Genomic DNA, 25537 nt, shown 5'->3' on the forward strand with positions numbered 1-25537 from the left:
ACCTCTCTGCAACGCAGCTCTGTGGCACTTAATGGAGGTACCTGGTGGGCTAGTTGCACCCCAGGGACCCTCAGGATTCAAGGGGACTTAATCCCCCAACTTAAAACGTGGCACGGGGCGCGTTTGCACAGTGGTGAAGGGAAGGGGCGGGGCCTGAGGTGATATGTCATCAACGCAGCTCTATAGCGCTTACTGGAGGTACCTAGTGGGCTAGTTGGACCCTAGGGACCCTCAGGATTCAAGGGGACTTAATCTCCCAACTTAAAACAGCCACAGGGCGTGTTTACACAGCGGGGAAGGGAGGGGACGGGGCCTGAGGTGACGTGTGTAAACACGCCCTGTGGAGTGTTTTAAGAGGTAGTTTTAATCCACCTTCCCTACTATATACTAGGAGCTTACAGAGGAGGTCATGCTAATCACAGGGGGCCCCAACGCATAGTGTTCTCTAGTGTATGTAGGGGTTTTCACTGTATTCTAAGTCTCTTTTAACATAGCACTGGCTCTAGGACTGGTTAGTTAGAGACAGTTAACACCAGTACCAGTCTGAAAAAGTTGTGGGCACAGGATGATTTTGTAACAAGGCCACTTTCTGCTCCTCTGTTGGTTCTTTCTGCACAGGTCTTGCTTCTTCCTGCACTTTTCTTCGTCTTTGAGAACTTCTGTTGCTTCTTTCTGCATTTCTTTTTTTTCTTTCTGTGCCTTTTTTCTTCTTTCTTCACATGTCCTATCTCTGTAGGCATAGTTAGAAATTAGCATTTAAAAAACCTTTGAAATTCACTGAAAAAAACTTAGGTTTCAGGCACGTTATAGTTAGGAATTAGCATTTAAAAAACCTTATAAATTAACTGAAAAAACCATAGGATTCAGGGGCATTATAGTTAGCTGGACATTTCACTTGTACAAAACCATAGAAATTCTCCCGTTATAGTTAGTTCAGCTAACTATAACTCATGCGCCCGCAATGCACTGCTAATGACGTCACATATTACATCACTCATGACATGGTCAGTGACATCACTCATGACATCATTGATGACATCTCAAATGACATCACTGATGACATCACTGATGACATCATCCTTGTGATAGAGTGGCAGACCTCCTCTCACCCTAATATAACCTTTGATACACACACTCAAAAATAGAAACTAACATTTTCAAAACAATGGACACACCAATACCAGTTACAACACACCTGAACTGGGGTGGCAGAGTGGGCCAAAGAACGGTGATGGATTAAACCCAGATTAGTTGACTGGGGGTGAGTGCTTGCAATGTTCAACACTCCGTCCATCATTTCCTTTGGTTTTTGCTTTGTTCGCCATACGTTGGCAGGGTATGCTCAGACGTGAGTCCCTTGCTCACTTTGCCACTGGATTCAAGCAAGCCTGGCTGAAGATGGCTGAAATGCCAGAAACCGGTCCTAGGAAGCTTGTTTCCGGTCCAGGGAAGACATGGCTTGGCAGTTCGGGCTGGACTGTTCCCATGAGGCACAGGGTCAGACTGATTTGCATATGGCCATGTCTGAACTGGGGTGGCAGAGTGGGCTAAAGAACGGTGATGGATTAAACCCAGATCAGTTGACTGGGGGTGAGTGCTTGCAATGTTCAACACTCCGTCCATCATTTCCTTTGGTATTTGCTTTGTTCGCCATAAGTTGGCAGGGTATGCTCAGACGTGAGTCCCTTGCTCACTTTGCCACTGGATTCAAGCAAGCCTGGCTGAAGACGGCTGAAATGCCAGAAACCGGTCCTAGGAAGCTTGTTTCAGGTCCAGGGAAGACATGGCTTGGCAGTTCGGGCTGGACTGTTCCCATGAGGCACAGGGTCAGACTGATTTGCATATGGCCATGTCTGAACTGGGGTGGCAGAGTGGGCTAAAGAACGGTGATGGATTAAACCCAGATCAGTTGACTGGGGGTGAGTGCTTGCAATGTTCAACACTCCGTCCATCATTTCCTTTGGTTATTGCATCATTGATGACATCTCAAATGACATCACTGATGACATCATCCTTGTGATAGAGTGGCAGACCTCCTCTCACCCTAATATAACCTTTGATACACACACTCAAAAATAGAAACTAACATTTTCAAAACAATGGACACACCAATACCAGTTACAACACACCTATTCAGTAATTCCAAGATCTACACACACAGCCACTCATTCAGTAATAGTCTTATACAGTCACTCATACATGTAGTCACTCATTATATGTACTCATACACCTATACATCCTGTTACACACTGACACTCATCCATAGAGTTACTCACACACATAGTCACTCATGCTAATAAACATCCATTTACTTGCATATACAGTTCTACACACACCACCACACTTACTTCTACAGAAACTTACACATACTTAGGTGCCGATCACGATCCGGTAAAAAATTCCCCCGTGCGACTCGTATCGGGTCTTTTTACCGTACGAATCGTACAAGTGCCGTACGAACTGGCAATCACGATTCGCATGGTAAAAAGTCCATACGAACCGCACCGGGAATCATTCCCCACACGTCCTCGGGTCGGAAAATGTGTCCGACACGTCCTCGGACGATTTACTTTACAAACGTAAAAATCCAAGTCCGACCGAGGAATCACGATCCATCCCGTGCGTCCGAGCCTACAACCGTATGGAAAAAACACCGTCCGCACCGAACACCAATAGCAACCATGGAGACATGTGCCCGCATACGCGCCCAACACTCCCCCCAGCCCCCGTACGTCCGACACGTACCCCCGTATATGTATACCCCCACCCGTCTATGTACACCCCAGTACGTTCCAGTCGCACCCCCACCCCAGTACGTGTCGTACCACCGTCAATGTACACCCCCCCACCCCTGTACGTGTCGTACCACCGTCAATGTACACCCCCCCTGTACGTGTCGTACCCCCGTGTACCCCCACCCCTGTACGTGTCGTACCACCGTCAATGTACACCCCCCACCCCTGTACGTGTCGTACCACCGTCTATGTACACCCCAGTACGTTCCAGTCGCACCCCCACCCCAGTACGTGTCGTACCCCCCGTGTACCTACACCCCAGTACGTTCGAGCCACACCCCCACCCCAGTACGTGTCACAGCCCCGTCTACCTACACCCCAGTACGTTCCAGTCGTACCCCCACCCCAGTACGTGTCGTACCACCGTCAATGTACACCCCCCCACCCCTGTACGTGTCGTACCCCCGTGTACCCCCACCCCTGTACGTGTCGTACCACCGTCAATGTACACCCCCCCACCCCTGTACGTGTCGTACCACCGTCAATGTACACCCCCCCCACCCCTGTACGTGTCGTACCACCGTCAATGTACACCCCCCTACCCCTGTACGTGTCGTACCACCGTCAATGTACACCCCCCCACCCCTGTATGTGTCGTACCACCGTCAATGTACACCCCCCCTGTACGTGTCGTACCCCCGTGTACCCCCACCCCTGTACGTGTCGTACCACCGTCAATGTACACCCCCCCACCCCTGTACGTGTCGTACCACCGTCAATGTACACCCCCCACCCCTGTACGTGTCGTACCACCGTCAATGTACACCCCCCCTGTACGTGTCGTACCCCCGTGTACCCCCACCCCTGTACGTGTCGTACCACCGTCAATGTACACCCCCCCACCCCTGTACGTGTCGTACCACCGTCAATGTACACCCCCCCACCCCTGTACGTGTCGTACCACCGTCTATGTACACCCCAGTACGTTCCAGTCGTACCCCCACCCCAGTACGTTCCTGGCGCACCCCCAACACAACCTCCTAAGTACGGAGCGCACCCCATGCCCCAACATCACAACCGCATGTACGAGTCGTACAAAGCCACACACAAGGACCAAATCGTACAACCAAATGGCCCATGTACACACCGTACACACGCACAAAACGCACGTACACAACAAGGACAAAACAAAACAACTCAACAATACACCATTCGAAAGGCACACAGCCACTAAACATGGCCAACAACCACTAAAATAACACAATCACTGACCTGCAACTGTCAAAAACAAACAGAGGCCCAATACACCACCACTCCTTATAACACACCCACCCAAAATTCAAACACTGCCACACCCACCCATGGACCAATAAAAAGGGCCCACACACACAAACCATGAGCCTTTGCAACAGACCCACTGCTGCCAGAAACCACAGAACCAGACTACAAGCGACACCACATCTTACACTTGCACACCTTCACACGACCACCCTCACAAACACCCTCTCATCACATTCACACACACACACAACCATCCACACCCCCCCCAACATCCACACACCCCCCACACCATCCCCACCCACACCCCTCACCATGCCCACTACCAAGAATCCAAAGTTCAGTCACCGAGAGTTGGAGGTCCTTGTTGATCAAATCCTCAGAGTCGAGCCACAGATCTTTGGAACATTGGTCAGAAGCACCAGCCAGGCAGCCAAAACAGCCATGTGGCAGACCATCGTCGATGCTGTGAATGCTGTTGCGGACACCAGGAGGACCAAGCAGGATTGCCAGAACAGGTGGTACGATCTGCGGAGGAGGGTCAGAGCCAAGAGACAGGAGGAACACGACCAGGCCAACGCCACCGGAGGAGGGCCCTCCCGCAGACCCGTACAGTACCATCCCTGGGAGGAGAGGGTGATGGCCATACTGCCGGTGGAGGCAGTTGAAGGAGTAGAAGGACTCCGAGACCCGGGTGAGTACACAAACAACGCACCTCACATGGGGGGAACTGCAACCACAACCAAAATTAATAACAGGCACGCAACCACCACAAGCCATCGCATTACTCAACCACACTCCATGAGCAGGCACATGCCACTGCTGCCACCATGCCCCATGCACCCAGCTGGACAATGTCAAGTCACAGGCCACAGAAGACAACAACACATGACACGGTAACCCGGATGGCGGGAGGCTGGGCACCAAAAATCACATAGTGCGACTCCAAAGCAGACAACAATGCCCTCTGCCCATATGGCCTAGGTCACAGCCAGACAAACACTGTGTCCCAACACAGGAATGACTTGCCAGCAAATGGCGGATGCCTTGCATCAACACATGGGGGTGAAGGCACTGTTTTGCACATGCCAGCAGCTAATGAACAGCCAACAGTGTGAAAGAGTGGCAGCACACACCACCACAGCAGCAGCGCACAGACACACAGCAGACAAAATGGGTGCCTGGAGATCAGAAACAAACTCACATCAACAGGCCAAGGGCCACTCAAAGATCTGCTAACAGTGTGTGCCCAGGAAGCTGGGCCAAGGTGACAGAGGGTGACACACGGAGGGAGGGAGAGGGGGACACAGAGGGAGGGAGACACAGGAAGATGGACAGAGGGAGGAGGCTGACACACAGAGGGAGGGAGAGGGGGACACAGAGGGAGGGAGAGGGGGACACAGAGGGAGGGAGAGGGGGACACAGAGGGAGGTAGAGGGGGACAGAGAGGGAGGGAGAGGGGGACAGAGAAGGAGGGAGACACAGGGAGAGCAAATCAGTCCTGTGGTGTGTGGGAATGTCTGCTCGTCAGCAGGTGGACTGCGTGCATGTAGACAAGGGTGGCCAGTGCCAGAACCCCCCCTCTTCATCATGGCAAAACGCAGGGCCATGTCACAACCTGTACACGAGCACAAGGACAGCCACCTGCATCATATGAGTGTGTGGATCCACTCCATGTGCACATGTACAGTGCTACAAGGAAGGCGCAAATGCATAGCTCGGCACACATGCACACTCCACTGCTGACTGCAGTCACACTTGACGCAGCAAGTAAGACTGTGCCACACATAGTTAAAGGGGCCAAATTGGTGCCCAAGGGACACACACATGCACAAGTGCACTGTGAGTGGAATGCAAGACAGATCCTAATTCCAAGAGGAAATGTGCCAACTTTGTAACGGATGAAACATGGATGTTGCATGGATCCAAATTAACATTTTCTCTCTCACACACAGGTCAACGTCGTGCTGCACCCCCCAACACTGGGGGGGAACACTCACAGGACCCGGATCTGCAGGAGACCGATCCCACCGGCAGCGACCACTCTCACCACTCTGCGGACGACCCCGACCGACCTGGCCCCTCTGGTGTCCAACCACCTGCAGCACCTGCGTCAGGTACAACCGTGCCAACCACCACCCCCACTCCTGCCACTTCCCAGGAGACACCCAGGATCCCTGCCCCAACACCACAATGCAGCCAGGCTCGCCAGGAGGGACACGGTGTCCCGGGCACCCAGGAGGAGGCAGGCGACAACGCCAATGCCACCCCTCAGGGGTCCCGGAGACCCGATGTGCCCACAAGTGCAGGCCAGACGCAAGTGGGCAGGGGTGGTGGGAGTGGAGGACGGCGGAGGCGCGAGCCTGACCAGTTGGCTGGGGATCCGGTATTTTCACATGTCCGTAACATCCTGGACTCATACCGGCAGGACACCACGGGCATGGCCCAGGTTGTGTCCGTCCTCGAGGGGATCAAGGTCCAGCAGGCCCAGCAACATGCGGAGCTAATAGCCTGTCTACAGCTACACCAACGGAGGATGGAGGACAGACAGGCTGAGCAAGTGACGGCGTCCCAGGGGATTCACGCTGAACTCCGTCGGATGGCCGACACCATGGCCGACCCTCCCTGTGCCAGAAGGCGGAGAACATCACCACCCACAGGGAGGGATCATGAGGAGGAGGAGGAAACATCCGACGGAGCATCCCAGACGTCGTCACGGCCTGCTGCTGAGGTTCCCCGCAGGAAGCCGGGTCGTCCACGGAAAGGACCGTGAGGGTGGCTGCTACATCACCATCACCCAGGACACCTGGCCTGGCACCTGGCCCACTGGAGCAACAGCATCACAGCATCAAGAGACATTCTCTGCCACATGGCCCTGCTGGTCACTGGCTGACCAATGTTGACAAAGACTGTGGCATGGACTCTGAGGATTTCCAATGGCAAGGACACCAACTCCCCTACTGAACTTTGGATTCCCTAATCCCGGAAAGCCCCCCACTTTGTCCCCCCCCGCCCCTAATAAATCACACTATTAAGAGTAGATGCCTGCTGGTAGCATTATTACCTAACATGTGTCTTGTACAGTCTAAACATGCCTGAGTCATCTGTTCACTTCAACCATCCACACCCTGGGGCCTGAGTCTGGCACAGGACACATGGGTCACAGTTTATTAGGCAAGACAGACATGGAGCACCATACACACCCGTGATGTGCAGAACCAGCTGAGGGGGTGGCCGAACAACCGTGCTGACAGACACATTGAGTACAGCAACAGTCATGCGCAGAGGTCAGGGAACCTGGCCCGTGTCCTGGGGGGCACCCAGGTACGTGTAGACAGGTGGCAGAACCATGTCCTGCAAGCTTGAGTCCGGTGGATGCAGAGAATGGGGGCCTGGACAACGTTGGATGCATGGGGATGGCACATGTCACACTACCCACACAGTCATGGACATCATGCCCAATACACAGTCTCAGCACACACACACAGCTTGCATCTTGCCACTCGACACATTGACACATAGCCACAATCTGGGAATACCATGCCAGACATGCAGGATGCACCGTGCCAACACACCAGCATTGACTGAGCAGAGGCACCTTGGAGGCATAGGGACACCTTTAATAGTCATGTTTTTGGGATTGCAGAGGCAACTTGAAGTACACATGAACACATCATGTGGAGTAACATGTGGCTCAAACACTGGCACCCCCCTTCTGCAGCACAAATGCGTGATAGCCATGGTACTGGCACACAAGCGTCGGCTAACAGCTAAATACCCACAGCTGCACACGGAGAGCCTGCCATACACCATAGATCCGCTGATGTGGAAGTCCCACGCCATGTCAAGCCAATGTCAACCGTATGTGTCCGAGGGCAGTGTCACACACATTGATGCCATCATCACAATCCACCATCCCATCACTGATGACTGACAACCAGGCAGCCCATCTATTCTGGTGTACCCAGCTGCATGTCGTGTCCCATGGGGATGCCACATGACTGCAGAGGAACCAAACCCCGACCTGGGCAGTGTGCACACATCGTGAACAACTGCCACACCCAATACACCCCAGATGCATCCTTTACCCCATGGAGACTTCCAAACGTGTCCGTGCCTGTAACGCTGAGTCAGCCCACGATGCCATGTCCATGAGGAATAGCAGTGCCACAACAATGCAACCAGCAGATGGCATGCGCAGGTACCTGGGGAAGAGAGACACACAAGAAGTCAGCCACAAAAAGCACAGCCACTTGCATGTGCATTGACTCGACACATGTATGGATGACAACATGCTAGGTCACAATTATGACTGGGGAAATACTACCATCACTGCCACCATCACTCCAGTGACACACCCACACACACCTCTGACTCACGTGCCATACATGCAGGTGGACACACACATCACAACACATGCCACACGGGGACCAAGGCGTGCACACTCAGACACTGGTACTCACCACTAAGCAAAGAAGTCGCGTATGAGCCGAGTCCGGATGTCCTCTTGCGGCTCCACATCCTCCACATCACTAGCCCCATTGCCAAGCCCTTCGTCCTCCACGGGTGGATGGTCCTCGTCATGTTGATTCAGGATGAGTGGCACAGATCTTTCAACTGCCATGTTGTGCAGCATGCAGCAGACCATGAAGATCTTGCAAACCTTTGCCGGGGCATATGGGAGTGCGCCGCCGGTCTTGTGGAGGCACCGGAATCGGCTCTTCAGCATGCCAAACGTCCTCTCTATCACTCGCCTTGTCCGGCCATGGGCGGTGTTGTAGCGGAGCTGGGCCGGCGTGATGGGGTTGCGGAGAGGTGTCAGCAGCCAAGGCATGTTGGGATAGCCAGCGTCCCCTAAATGGAAAGCACATGGATATCGTTAGAACTGCCGAAGCGGTAGTGCTGCTCGGCCAAACAGAATACAGGACAGACAGACTGTACCCACCAACAACACATGCTCGTTCGTTGCGCAGCTGCATCATCATATCAGGCATCCCGCTACGCCTCATGATGTAGGCATCGTGTGCTGATCCTGGGAAACGAGCACAGACATGTGAAATCACCATGTTGGACAGACACACCACAAGGGCATTGATGGAGTGGTAGTGCTTCCGATTGCGGTACGCCACCTCCCGTGCGTGTGGTGGTACCAAACCTACATGTGTCCCATCTATGGACCCAATGACATGGGGCATCCCTCCCAGGGCATAGAAACCACGCTTGACCTCAGTCATCTGTTCAGGGGTTGGGAACTTGATGAAGTCATCCAGGTGAATCAACATGGCCTCTAAGAAATCATGCAGCACACCGCTGAACATGCTCTGGGACATGCCACCAACATGAGCTATGGTATATTGAAAGGTACCCGTGGCAAGGAAATGTAGGGCAGACATTACCTTCAGCTGGGGTGTCAGTGCCGTGGGATACCTGTGCAGCGGTTGCAGGTGTGGTGCCAGTCTCGCCGTCAGCTCCAGAATCAACGGTTGGGTGAAGCGGTAGAGCCGGATACTGTCATTCTCCTGCATGGTGGCCAAGTCTGGAATTCTTCGGGCAACAGGAGGCGCTCTGCAGTAATTTGGAAGTGACAAGGAAGAGTGAGTGCACTACGATAACAACTCATGTCTACTGAGCACATGTAAATCTGGCAATACACACATGCCACATAGGGAGTCAGGCATGTGCTACATGCCCAGGACACGTATGGATGCAAGGTGACACTCCTTCCAAGACCCAGCTACACACGGTGATTGAGAACCTCCCCATGCCACGCCATGGAAATAGCTGTGTCCCAGTGCAAGTGCACTGCCCGACGCAAGACAGGAGTGACATACACCCACAAATCAGCAGAAGTGTGATGCCGATTGCAGAGACTGGCAGCGGAACACTTGAGCCACAGGTCACATGACATTACACTAGTCCAGCCCACACACCGTGCCATGAAGGTGCACATGTCATGACTCACCACACATTCCTTGTGAGTTTGCTGACATGGCCTTGTCACGCTACTCCGTGTCCCTTGCATACATGTGCACCTCACATCCGAGAACACATGTGGCATCGTGTTGGGAACAGTGTGCAATGACAATCTACACACAGCCACATGTTGGTTGCTGCAACGGCTGCAGCTTTTGAGGGTGCTACAACATCAACCTGATGTAAATCCCGGACACATATATGGCATAGTCACATTGTGCACTGTGGGTAGTGATGAGTCATGTGTCATGACCCCTGTACCTGGCATCATGGGACACTTCCGTGTGTTGGTGTCGGTGCCATGCCAGTGACGCTCACCCCAAGTGTGCAGTCCCACATGCACACATGTCAAAGGAGTCAAGGGCATGCCTGGCACACATTGCACCCTCACACAGTACGCATGTACACATCTCATCATACATCTGGTGCCTTCTCCACTCAGGAGGCATGTTCCACATCACAGCCTGTGACACCTGTGCCCCACACATGTGGTAATGCACAGACGATGCCTTGATGTCCATTCCTGGACAAGTATGTCCATCCATGGACAAGTATGTCCGCCCTATTCCTACATGTGTGTCGCCTATCACCACAGTGATGTGTAAAATCCGCCGTACTGCTGCTGAGAGGGCCTGTGCATGTTCCCAAATCACTGTGGGAGTGCTGCCGTATGTGTACCCATCGTGATGGCGAGCGTAGATGCGAGTGTACGGTCCGTGTCACTACGGGTACGCATACGCCTGCACACCCATAGTGATAGTGAGCGTAGATGCGAGTGTACGGTCCGTACCACTACGGGTACGCATACGCGTGCAGACCCATAGTGATAGTGAGCGTAGATGCGAGTGTACGGTCCGTACCACTACGGGTACGCATACGCGTGCAGACCCATAGTGATAGGGCCGTACACTCGCATCTACGCTCTCTATCACTATGGGTCTGCACGCGTATGCGTACCCGTAGTGGTACGGACCGTACACTCGCATCTACGCTCACTATCACTATGGGTCTGCACGCGTATGCGTACCCGTAGTGGTACGGACCGTACACTCGCATCTACGCTCACTGTCACTATGGGTCTGCACGCGTATGCGTACCCGTAGTGGTACGGACCATACACTCGCATCTACGCTCTCTATCACTATGGGTCTGCACGCGTATGCGTACCCGTAGTGGTACGGACCGTACACTCGCATCTACGCTCACTATCACTATGGGTGTGCAGGCGTATGCGTACCCGTAGTGGTACGGACCGTACACTCGCATCTACGTTCACTGTCACTACGAGTACGCATACGCGTGCAGACCCATATTGATGGAGAGCGTAGATGCGAGTGTACGGTCCGTACCACTACGGGTACGCATACGCGTGCAGACCCATAGTGATAGAGAGCGTAGATGCGAGTGTACGGTCCGTACCACTACGGGTACGCATACGCGTGCAGACCCATAGTGATAGAGAGCGTAGATGCGAGTGTACGGTCCGTACCACTACGGGTACGCATACGCGTGCAGACCCATAGTGATGGAGAGGGTAGGCATGCATGTACGGGCCGTTGCCATGCATTTGGGGTGCCCTAGGGCCCCCACACGCACCGTACCTGTGTGTGATGCTCCAAATTACATAGGGGACAAGTATTAAGGCCTACATGCATGCTGGTTGTCATGGAGACCAAGTTCAAAATTCGAAATTGTTCTGGAAGGTGCACAGCAGAAGTCAGTTGGAATTTGTCTACTTTGTTGCAATGTGTTTGTGGGGCTGACATCATGCAGGAGAATGAAACCGATAGAGAACACACAGACTGCTAGGTTTGTAGGGATTGGTGGAAACATAGGATGCAAATGTGAGTGACCAATCTCTCTGTACTCCTGTGCATGAGACTGGGCAGAAGGGCACATATAAGGCAGCCTGGTCCCATGAGGGAGCACTTGCCTGCACATCTTTGCATTCGTCGACCCAGCTGCTGCTACTGATTCCCTGGAACCATGTCAAGGGCTGTGGAGAGGACACAGCCATTCACCCTGGAGGAGAACATGGCTCTGCTGGATGTGATCCTCCCACAGTACCCCATGCTGTATGGGCGACCAGGGTATCAGGTGAGTGCATAGGCCACTGCCACAGACTGTCCCTATGTTGTGACTGTGACTTCGGCCATTGCGTCCAGGTGTAACACACATGCCATGTACTGTTGGGGGGGTCCCAGGGGGGGGGTGCCTGATGTCCCCCAGCAGTGCCCTGAGACAGGAGGGGTGTGTGCCTATCACTCCCAGCAGTGCCCTGAGACAGGAGGGGTGGGTACAGTGTGCTCCCAGCAGTGCCCTGAGACAGGAGGGGTGTGTGCCTATCACTCCCAGCAGTTCCCTGAGACAGGAGGGGTGTGTGCCTATCACTCCCAGCAGTGCCCAGAGACAGGAGGGGTGGGTGTGATGCACAGTGTGAGCCTTGATCACTGATTGTGACATTACCATCATTCCACCTGTGTACCCACTATGGCACGTACAGCTTTTTCCCTCACCAGGGGATGATGTCCCAATGACAAAGGTGCAATGCGTTGGCTGCATGACATGCCTTGTTGTAACCAGCTAATTTGTACCCATATGTCTCTCTGTGACATGTGGCTGGTGTATTGATGTGGTGTCACTTGTTCTACCTCACAGGTGGGCGCCACTGCCAAGGAGCAGATCTGGCTGACCGCCGTCAGTGCCGTGAGGCGTGTGGATGGTCGGAGGCGGCGCCTGGCCCAGGTGAGGAAACGCTGGCAGGATATCCGGTGCTGGACGCGGAGGATTGCACGGCTCCTGCTGGGGGACTCACCTGAGAGCCACAAGAACCGCAACCGCCGCCGTCTGAGCCACCTCCACAGGCGTGTGCTGCCGGTGGTCTTTCCAGACCTGGAGAGGCGCTTACAGGCGATGCAGCAGCCGGAAGGGGGTAGGTACATGTGTGTTTGTTGTGTGTCACCGGCATTTGTAAGGGCACAGTAGCATGAATTCACTGGCAGGGTTTGAAGGTGCTGTGCAGATCCTGTTTGCCCCAGTATAGCGCTGTGCCCCTGCCACCCTTCCCCTCCTTGCAATGTGTTCCCTGGTCTGTGTGTAGTCACTCCTCCACAGGGTAATGTAGGCTGGCGCTTTGTCCACGGGAACAATGTCTGTAGCATCATGTGTGGGGGTGGTGTGTAACAGGTTGTGGGACATTGCCTGTGCACTGTCAAGTTCACTGCATGTGGGTTCCATATCAGTTGGCACTGATGCTGACTCCAGACATGGGAGTTGGTCTCTCATGTGTCATGCCTTACAGCGCGCATGTCCCATGTAGTGGCCTGTGACATGATGTGCATGAGTGTGCGATACACATAGTGCAGGGATGGTGACGTGTGTTGCAGTCATTACCATTCAGTAGCATGTAGTTGCGTGCCCACTACTGTCCCCTGGGGCACCTTTTCCTGAGTGGTGTATGTGTCATCATACACGTGGCCACTGTCAGTGTCTACAGCGTAAGTTGTTCTCTCTGCCATTGTCCCCTGTCACCATGTATATAGACGTGCTATTTTGTACAGGTGTCCACTGTGCAGCCTGACCTGATTGTCCTTCTTCATACTCACAGTTGCCAGTGCCTGTGTGTCTTGCTATACTCATCTGAGGATGGGCACTGGTACCACATTATTTGTACAGGCGCACCTTGGCTGTTTGGCGTTCAATCTCGCTTTTTGCCTGCCCCTGTGTGTATCACCCAGACTATGAGATGTTGGTGCCACCTGTGTCTCAACAATTTGCCTCGTGTAGGGTCTTGTTGGGGCGGGCAATGCCTATGTGTAAAATCCTGATTACCACTTGCTGGGTCTGGGCAGTGTGTGATGTGTCTGGACACACACGCAATGTGCAGTGACAGAGTCATGTTGTGCATGTTTTCAGCATTACCTATGCAGCATGTGTCTCAAGTTCATGGATATGGTCCCTGGTCATCGGTATTTTCGCCAACGCTGTGTGGTGCAGATGCAGTGCTGGATTGTCCCCAGGGCCTGGGTGCTATGTCAGACTCCTTTTCCTGTGTTTAGCTATTGTCTCATGCTCTCCATGGTATTTCAGTGGCATGGTGGCTCAACCAACTGTGTGTTTCATGCCCTACATCGGTACCCTGTTCAGTAGATGTTAGGGATCTTCTTTTTCAGGCCATGCAATGTTACCTATGTGGATTGGACTCATGTGACAGATGTGTACAGATGTCTGATTATTTCTGTCTCTCCACCCTGCCCACAGCATCGTCGGGGGACACAGAGGGAGACATGGACACAGACCAGGCGGAGGGACCGAGCACCAGTGCCAGCCGTGACATCGGGTCTGGCACATCGAGTGGTACAGAGGCGGAGGATAGTGTGGCCGAGGACCTGTCGACTGGCACATCAGACTACGAAGCTGACAGGTCCGGGGACGATGTCTCCGAGTGGGCGGAGGCTGCACCAGCAGCTGACAGCGGAACAACACCTCGCACCGCCCCCTCAGTTTCCACCAGCCGCCTCCCACTTGCTCGTGTCCCTTCCCAGCGTGCCCGGTCACAGCATGTCTCCTTCCTGCCAGGCACCGCACCCCCTGCCCCTGTCTCCACTGCTGCCGCCAATGCAGAGTCTGTGGACATCCAGCGGCAACTGCAGGTTGGTCAGGCTGCGATCCTTAATGTCCTCCATGCCCACGGCAAAACCCTCACCAACATCGAGGCTTTCTTGGAGGGCATTCATTCATCGCAGGCTGACCAACGCAACTTGCTGAGGTCCATCGACTCCACACTGACTGCAGCAGTGGGTCTCCTGCAGCGCGACCTCCCCCCACCTACCCCTGCCCCATCCACACTTCCCACTCCCATGCCTGTCACACGTACACCCAGACGTCGGCATGCACCCACATCAACAGACACGGGCACCACACCAGCAGGGAAGGTCCACCGCACTCCTCCTGACACGCACACACAGGGTGAGGTAGGCACACCCACTGGGTCGGGGGGCAAACGTGTGACACGCAGCTATAGTGGGAGTCCGCATTCCACCCAGTCCACTCCCTCCAAATCCACTCCCCTCAGCTCTCCTGGCCACATCTCCCCCAAGGACACCTTCATGGCCGCTCTGTCCCTGAGCCCCACAGTTACACCACCACGCAAGCGGTCAAGGAGGTCCCCGGTCAGGGTGGTTGAGTCTCCCCCCCTGTCTCCACCCTCCCCCGGTGGCGCTGCGACCCATCCCTCTGATCCCCCCCCCTCCTTGGGGCCTGAGGTCCCTTCGGGTGCAGGGGACTCCCTGGAGGACCTTGCAAAGGTGTGTAGTGCCATCCTGACCTCCGCCTTTGGCACTGACCCACCTCCTGTGGTGGAGTCCTCCATCCCTGCACCCACAACGCCTCCCCTTTGCCCTGATGTCCCTGCGGTGCCTGTTGCTTCCCCCCCCCTGATGCCCTCACCAGTGTGGAAGACGATGCCATTTGACTGTGCAGGCAATGTAGGGGACACGCATCCCACTGTGTCCCCCATCCAGCTGAGAATCATTGACTGCCCTATGGGCTTTGTGTAGATTGAACTGCCTGCGATCCACGGACATTGTGCTCATGCTGAATAAAGCTTAATTTTGTTTTCATTATCACACTACTGCTATGCTGGTATTGGTGTTGGTGGGGCTGCTACATGGTTTTTGGTGGTGTGTAAGGGTTTGGGTGTGTGGGATGTGTAGTAGTGTACTGCTCATTGGTGGGACCCTGTGATCTGTGTGCCATCACAAGGTGTTGGCTAACTTTCTTTGTTCATGTAAGCAGTTACTGCATGGTGCACTTGTCCCAGGGTGTATTCCTTCCTCTGTGTACCCAGCTTTCTTCCCTGCAGGGTGTTCCCAATGTTTAGCGCAGAGCTGTGTCTACATGAGCTCTGTGTGTGACGGAGCCCTTCTACTTTGGCCATGCATGCAGGGCCATGTCTCCACCTGCGACAATCGTGGCATCCTTGGTGATCACTGTACTTGTGTGTGGAGTCTGTTGACATGAGTTCATGGGGACATGTTCCCTTGTAGCCAGTATGCATGTGGATGATTCTGGCCTCACACACATGTGTTACACCCCTCCTGTCTCATGGCACTGCTTGGAGGACTCCACACCCACCCCTCCTGTCTCAGGGCACTGCTGGGAGGACTCTGCACACACCCTCCTGTCTCTGGGCACTGCTGGGAGGACTCTGCACACACCCTCCTGGGTCTGGACACTGCTGGGAGGACTCTGCACCCACCCCTCCTGTGTCAGGGCACTGCTGGGAGGACTCTGCACACACCCTCCTGTCTCTGGGCACTGCTGGGAGGACTCTGCACACACCCTCCTGGGTCTGGACACTGCTGGGAGGACTCTGCACCCACCCCTCCTGTGTCAGGGCACTGCTGGGAGGACTCTGCACACACCCTCCTGTCTCTGGGCACTGCTGGGAGGACTCTGCACACACCCTCCTGTCTCTGGGCACTGCTGGAAGGACTCTGCACACACCCTCCTGTCTCTGGGCACTGCTGGGAGGACTCTGCACACACACCTCCAATTTCTGGATATGTACGCTTGGGACATACACGGTGTGGGTGCGCTCCATGCATTCGAGGTGAGGGTACGGGTCGTACTTACACTGTTGGGGTGGGGGGTACGCTCCATGCATACGCGGGTGGGGGTACGGGTCGTACTTACACTGGTGGGGGTGGGGGTACGGTCCGTACGTCCGCGGGTGAGGGTTCGAGTCGTACTTACACTGTTGGGGTGGGGGGTACGCTCCATGCATACGCGGGTGGGGGTATGGGTCGTACTTACACTGTTGGGGTGGGGGGTATGCTCCATGCATACGCGGGTGGGGGTACGGGTCGTACTTACACTGTTGGGGTGGGGGGTACGCTCCATGCATACGCGGGTGGGGGTACGGGTCGTACTTACACTGTTGGCATGGGGGTTAAGCTCCATGCATACGCGGGTGGGGGTACGGGTCGTACTTACACTGGTGGGGGTGGGGGTACGGTCCGTATGTCCGCGGGTGAGGGTTCGAGTCGTACTTACACTGTTGGGGTGGGGGGTCCGCTCCATGCATACGCGGGTGGGGGTACGGGTCGTACTTACACTGGTGGGGGTGGGGGTACGGTCCGTACGTCCGCGGGTGAGGGTTCGAGTTGTACTTACACTGTTGGGGTGGGGGGTACGCTCCATGCATACGCGGGTGGGGGTACGGGTCGTACTTACACTGTTGGTGTGGGGGGTACGCTCCATGCATACGCGGGTGGGGGTACGGGTCGTACTTACACTGTTGGCATGGGGGGGACGCTCCATGCATACGCGGGTGGGGGTACGGGTCGTACTTACACTGTTGGCATGGGGGGGACGCTCCATGCATACGCGGGTGGGGGTACGGGTCGTACTTACACTGTTGGCATGGGGGGTACGCTCCATGCATACGCGGGTGGGGGTAGGGTCCGTACATATCCGTCCCCACGCTATGTGATGCTTGTGCGGGCCGTACCCAGGCCTTTGCCACGTGGGTACGATCCGTCCCGCCATTGTTGGGGTGACGTGTGTGTGGGCGTGGTACGACTCGTACCCACGCTCTTGAGGCGTGGGTACGGGACGTACCTGTCTGGTTGTGTTGCCGGTTCGCGTGGTGACGGACTTCCGTTGTGGCGGTCGCTGGCTTATCAGGACACACCCCCACCCCCTCGTGGTGACCAGGGCATGGGAGTCAGGTATGTCCAGGCCATGTGTGACTTATGTGGTTGTTTTGTGGTCTGCCCTGGTCGTGCCACCCCCACCCCACCCCACTTTCCCCCCTCCCTTAGTTATTCTGACCTTCTGCGGCGTCTGCATCGGTGCCTGTAGAGCAGGTGGACTGCTATGAGGGCAGGGATGACTCGTAGGTTCGGGTCCATGTCTGTCCGTCGCGTACTGGTACTCCAATCGCGTCGTCCTGTCGCGTACGGGTCCTCCTTGGTGGCGTCGTCCTGTGTGTCCGTCACGTACTGGTCCTCCTTGTTCGCGTCGTCGTCTGTCCGTCGCGTACTGGTGGTCCTTGTTCGCGTCGTCCTGATTTCCCGGCAGTTTTTGGCTGCCGCAAAATATTCACCGTGCGGGGTGACGTCGGTGCGAATCGTGATTCCTGGGTCGTGAATGGCTGGCTGCGAGCGTCCCGACGTCAGGTCGGCGCTTTCCCGGATCGCATTGGTAGGTGTTTTTTTGTTCGGTCGGACTTTTTTACGAATCGTACGGTCATGGTGTACCCGTGCGAATCGTAATTCCTTGTTTGTAGAAATTGACGACCGGGTACGCGTCGGACGGAGAATATGCTCCGTCCGACGGTTCGTACCCGGTTTTTACCGGATCGTGATCGGCACCTTAGTCTTTTAAAAAATCACTTATAGAAACACATACTTATTCATACAGGAACTCTTCCTGTCTTCCAATCTCTCACATATGTTCACTTATATACACCAATAGTCACATATACTAGTTTAAAACTTATGTAGTTACTCATAAAGACACTATTGAGACAGTTATTTACTCAGTAGCACACCCATACACACACTCATCCACCCGTACAGTCCTGCACACATGCTGTCTTCAACACATACAAACAGTGAGTCACTCATTCATGCATCTATGTGCTATGTAATACCCCCCACCGAACCATACAGACACTCAGACACTCATACTGATATTCAAAAAAACAACTAATAACCTATATATACACTCATGTAGCTACTCACCTACCCATGCAGCCACTTATACACAAAGTGAGAGACTGATACATATATTTACATATTTAAACATTACTCACTAAGCCATGTATTCACTAAGATACACTTAATCAGTCAGTTATACAATCAATTTTTCAAAACAAATCATCCATTTAGACACTTATATACCCATTTATTCTTCCATCGACCTTGAGATATACATATATAAAACATATTTCTTTTTCAGAAAAATACACATTCACTGGATGATGTCATCAGTGATGTCATCAGTGATGTCATTTGAGATGTCATCAGTGATGTCATGAGTGATGTCACTGACCATGTCATGAGTGATGTAATATGTGACGTCATCAGCAGTGCATTGCGGGCACGCGAGTTATAGTTAGCTGAACTAACTATAACGGGGGAATTTCAATGGTTTTGTACGAGTGAAAAGTCCAGCTAAATATATCGCCCCTGAAACCTAAGGTTTTTTCAGTGAATTTCTAAGGTTTTTAAATGCTAATTCCTAACTATAACGTGCCTGAAACCTATGTTTTTTTCAGTGAATATATATATATATATAGATTACCTACTGGTGGTAGTTATAGTTAGGACCATGTTTCTATAGGAAAAGAAATTCTGACTTGCCTATAACCGCGTGCTTTGACGAATATGCACAAAATATTTTTTTCAAGTGGGCCAATAGTTCTTGTTGTTCATGAATGTTTCGGAACAATCCGTCAAGTGGGGGGCGAGAAAAAGGGGGGGCGTAAAAAAAAATGTGTGTTTTCTATGTTAATTCCCATAGGGGTTTTGAACACAACTACAGCCCAAACTGATCATCGACAGAATTACACTAAATTTGTCAGAAAGTTAGATTTTGTTCTGCAGATCACATTTTTTTAAATATTTAGTGTAAATCTGTTCAGAAGTTTTGGATATATGAAAGGAAAACTAAATTTGGATATCTAGAGGTGCAAACCGTTCACAACACCAATGCAGAGCTCTGTGAACCCTCACACCAGGAGCCGTGCTGTGATTGGCTTGCCACAACCTGTTTAGAATGTTCTGGCTGACATTTTAAAAATCAGGACATGGGCCACGGGGATGAAATTTGAGGCTAAAAGTATACAAGGAGTCAGGGTAAAGGTACCCTGACCCCACAGGTGCATTGTAGGGGTATTTGAGGGGCCCATTATGAGTAATGATATCACCCAAGCAATTTTTTTCACGGAGTTGGATTCGTCAAACCATTGCGATGCTCAGCATAGCTCATCTGTGTCATGGTGCAGTGGAATCACAAATCTTGCCAAAAAATATATATAGACTTTCACACATTCACTCTCACTCTAATGCATGCACTCGCAGACTCACACAGAGTCACACATTCAGTCACAGACCCACTCAGCCACTCACACACTCACTCACAAACCCTCTTAGCCTCTCACATACCCACTCTGAGACTCATGGACCCACTTACATACCCACTCAGATACTTATGTACCAATGTACTCACTGACCCAAAAGCTCATGCATCTACTTACAGACACACTCAGAGACTCAATCACCCACTCACAGACCCCCTCAGATATATACCCACTCACTCAACCACTCAGAATCTCATATACCCACTCATATACCCTCTCAGACACTCATGTACCCACTCATGGATTCATGCACCCATTGACAGACCCACTTAGGCACTCATGTACCCAAGCACAGACCCACTCAGATGGTCACACTCCCACTCACAGACCCACTCAGAGACTCACATCAATTCAAAGGTTCACTCAGAACCTCACATACCCAGTCACAAACCCACGCAGACACTCACGCACAGACCCATTTAGTCACTCATGCACCCAGTTACAAACCCTCTCAGACACTCACCCACTGACTCAAAGACTCACTCAGATATTCACACATACACTCACAGACCCACTCAGGCAGTCACGTACTATCTCACAGACCCACTCAGTGGGCCACTTGAGACATATTTGTGAATATTTCTGAGAAACATATTTACATTCATATACTCACTAAGACACTAATATACTCATTCAGAGACCCACTCACAATACTACATTCACTTGGACACCTGCTCAGAGACTCCCTTACAGATTCACTCAGAGACTCATGTACCTACTCACAGACCACTAAGAGACTGTTACACCCCTAACAGACCCAGAAAGACACTAACACATCCACTCACAGACCCACTCAAACACTCATGCACACATGCACAGACCCACTCAAACATTTATCCTACAATTCACAAACCCACTCAGAGATTCACATTAACTTACAGTCCCACTCAGAGACTCACACACTCAGTCACAGACCCAGTCAGACACTCACACATCCACTGACAGGCCCACACAAACACTCATGCACCCACTTACAGACCCTCTCAGATACTCTTGCACCCACTCAAAGACCCACTCAGAAACTCAAGCAGCCACTGACAGACCTAATCAGACAGTCATGGGCCTACTCACAGACCCACTTGGACATTCATGCACCCACTGACATACCCTCTCAGACACTTAGAAACCTCCTTACAGGCCCACTCGGAGACTCACCCACCTACTTACAGACCCACTAAGAGATTCACTTAGCCACTCATAGACCCTCTCAGACATTCATGCACATATTTACAGATCCACACACAGACCCACTCAGACACTCACATACCCAGACACAGAGCTACTCACACTATGAGACCCACTCACAGACCTATTCAAATACTCACAAACCTACTCACAGACCGATTGACATTCCCATACACCCACTCACAGACCAACTTAGACACTTGCAAACCCAGAGATATACTCAGATACTCATGCACCCACTCACAGACCTTTTCAGGCACTCAATCACCCACTCTGAGACCCACTCAGACAGTCATGCACCACTCACACACCCACTCACACATTCACATACCCACTCACAGACCCACTCAGACACTCATGCACCCACTCACAGACCCTCTCAGACACCTATGTAATCACTCAAAGCCCTGCTCAGATACTCCCACACATACTCACAGACCGCTCGGAAACTTATGCACCCACACACAGACCCACTCAGACTCTCACTCAAACACTCACAGACCTATTCAGAGACTCATAGACCAACTCACATACCCACTCAAACACTCATGTACCCATGCACTCACCAACTCAGGCTCACACATCTACTCACAGACACACTGAGAGACTGAAGCACCCACTCATAGACCAACTCAGACACTGATGCACCTACTCACTCAGTCACTCAGAGGCTTACACACCCGCTCGCAGACCCTCTCAGACACTAATGCACCCACTCAGAGATTCACACACTGACTCACAGACCCATTGAGGCACTCATGCACCTATGCACAGACCCACTCAGACAGGCAGGCTCCTACTCACAGACCCACTCAGAGACTCTCCCCCACTCACAGGCCCACTCAGAAACTCACATACTGAGTCACAAACCCACTCAGACACTCACTCACCTACTCACAGACCCATTCAGGTACTCATGCACCCACTTACAGATCTACTCAGACAGTCATGGACCTCCTCACAGATCCACTCAGATACACATGCACCCACTCACATACCCATTCAGATACTCACAATCTCACTCACAGGCCCAATCAGATACTTACACACCCAATTACAGACCCACTCATGATGTATTCGCAAAGATCACCCCCCCAAAAAATAATACATTCAGATATTCACTTCGACACTAATGTACTCAGAGACTCATTCACATTCTTATACCCACTCAGACACCCACTCACAGACACATACACTCACTTACAGACCTACTCAGAGATTCCTATACCCACTTACAAGCCCACTCAGAGACTTAGACACCTATTCCCATATGCACTCAGACACTCATTCACCCACTCACAGACTTATTCAGGAATTCAGGTACCCACTCATAGACCCTCACAGACACTCATGCACCCACTCACAGAGACACTCAGACACTCACACAATCAGATGCAGAGCTATTTACACTCTGATACCCACTCACTGACTCATTCAGATACTCACACACCCACTCACAGACCCATCCACATACTAACACACCCAGTCACAGACCCACCAACACTGAAACCCACCCATTCCCAGATCTACTTAGACACTTACACACCCACTCACAGACCCACTCAGACATGTATACACCCTCTCACAAATCCACACAGAGAATCACACACCCACTAACACACCCACTTCAATACTCATGCACTCACCCACTCAGATATCCATTTACTCACTCACAGACCCATTCAGGCACTCATGCACCCATACCTAGACCCATACAGCCACTCACACACCCACTCACACACCTCCAAAAACATTCACACCTCCAAAACCACTCACAGATCCATACAGACACTCACACACCCACTCAATAACATATACAGCCATTACACACCCACTCATGAAAGGTTACAGGTTACAGTTAGGAAATAAAATGTAAAATTGTTTAGAAATTTACACAAAAAACAAAGGTTACAAGGATGTTATAGTTAGGAAATAACATTAAAACCCTACAAGGATGTTATAGTTATGAAATAACATTAAAGCCCATAGAAATTTACAAAAAAACAAAGGTTACAGGGACGTTATAGTTAGGAAATAACATTAAAAAACTGGAGATTTCATTGAAAAACCCAAAGGTTACTGGAACAATATAAATAGGTAATAGATTTTTTTATAAAAACATAGAAATTCAGTGAAAAAAAATCAAAGGTTACATGGATGTTAATGTTCAGAAAAAGAAAGTAAAACACCTGAGAAAAAAAACATGCCAACCCTCCTACCTGGGGCTGTTTGAAGCCCTGGGGATCATGACCTCCAGGGATAAAATGCAATATTTAATGGGGGGCCGCGTGGACCCTTTGGCCCCAGGGACCACCACCTCTGCACCTCCCAGGGCCAGCTCTTGCTACCTCCTGAGGTGCCTAACCTCGGGAGATAGCTGTTTGCTTTCACTTGGCGGATGTTAACAGCTCCCGCCAAGCAAAAGCAAACATAACATTGCTTCCAGCAAGTGGAAGCTATCAAACTGCTCCGGCTTGCTTGAAGCTGAGTTTTCATCTGTTTTCCTGCCCACTGTCATGTGGAGAGGGAAACAGAAGAAATGATTGCTCTTGCACACAGGGATCTCCATTTCTAGCAGCTCCCTGCATGCAGGAGCATGCTGGCTCTGGCAGGTGGAGGGGATCTGGCAGGGACTGGGAGGGCATTGAGGTTCCCCCTTTGGTCCCCAATGTAGTACACTGGGTGCCTTGGGTGGGGCCAGGGTACCCAGGTAGATGTGGCTGGGCTCTGGGGATTGAGTCACCAGGGCCAAAACCGGCCCAGGGAGTGGGGCCATGAGGCCTTCCACCCATGTTGGTATTTGATCATGCTCAGAGGGTTGGGATTCTCAGGTCTGAAATCATGCTGGTGACAAGCTCGAAGTTCGTAACTTTTTGTGCTTGGGGAAGGCATGTGTTTTCTCTTGTGCTCCATGTTGAATAACAATCTGAAATCCTTGATGGAGGAGATTGCACCATTGATTTATTGGTACACGATCTGATCTGGGGAGACTAGGACAAGTGATTTCTTTCTCGTCAACTCCTGGTGAGAGCAGAGTCCATGATTCTCCCTTTTAATTGCCCTGAGTATGCAAATGCCCCAAATCATCTGCATGCTTCACCTGTTTGGCCATGCCCCACCTGTTTGGCCATGCCCCATTTCCCTTAGTAATATCCAAAGGTCTTCCCGTGATTTCCCACATTGAAGGACAGCTTAACAAAAGGCCCTTGAGCACATTTCCAGCCAATTTTGGTGATGTGTTATTGTTGCAGAGGAATACGAGGACATCTCCACCCAGCAACAAAGCACTTACTCCATTCAGTTAAGGCAGAAGTACCCCTGTTTAGTGGAGAGGAACCTCTTTGTAGTCTCATCATCATCTTGTGACATGGATTCACATTATCACAGATTTTTGGATGAAAGCTTGTGGATGAAGCTCGAGGAACAATTACATTGTCAAAATTGCATGCAGACTAGGTCACTGTGAGCATTCCTTTGTGGGCCTTTATGCAGCTGTAATGCAGAATGTATGCCCCCGCAATTCACTTCTTATGACATCAAATTGAGTGTAAGTGATTCATAAAGGTTTCTGAGTGTTATACATATATACGATGCTATCCCAAAAGTTAAATTAGTTTAGTTTATGTACTACTAATGAGTGGTTTTATTTTTAAACATAGATTATGTGAGTGAGTGTGTAGCTGTGTGTATTTGTGTGTGAAAGTGTGTGAGTGTGTGGCTGTATGGGTGAATAAGTGGATGTGAGTAGCAGTTTGGGTGAGAAAGTGGATGTTTAAGTGGTGCATGGATGAGTGAGTGAGTATGTGACATACTGTAATGATGATTGAGTTGGCCTGTGAGCTTTGGTATGAGTAAATGCGTGGCTGTGTGAGTGGCTGTATTGTTGAACAAGTGGGTGTGTAAGTGACTGTAAATAGTTTAATGAGAGGGTACGTGAGTAGCTGTGCTAGTGAATGAGCAGGTGCATGAATATGGGTGAGTGAGAGGGTACATTACTGACTGAATGGGTGTATAATTGGGTGTCTAAGTGGGTGTATAGATGAGTGAGTGGGTGTGTGAGTAGCTATATGGGTGATATGTGAGTGTGAGAACGGCTCTATGGGAAACTATGTGGTTGTGTCAGTGCCTATTTAGGTGGCTGAGTACATGTATGAGTAAGTTACTTGGGGGCATATGTATCAAATGATTTTGTATTCGCAAATGCTGCGAATCGCAA

Source organism: Triturus cristatus, chromosome 4_1 (assembly GCF_964204655.1).
Source record: "Triturus cristatus chromosome 4_1, aTriCri1.1, whole genome shotgun sequence".
Lineage (NCBI taxonomy): Eukaryota > Metazoa > Chordata > Amphibia > Caudata > Salamandridae > Triturus > Triturus cristatus.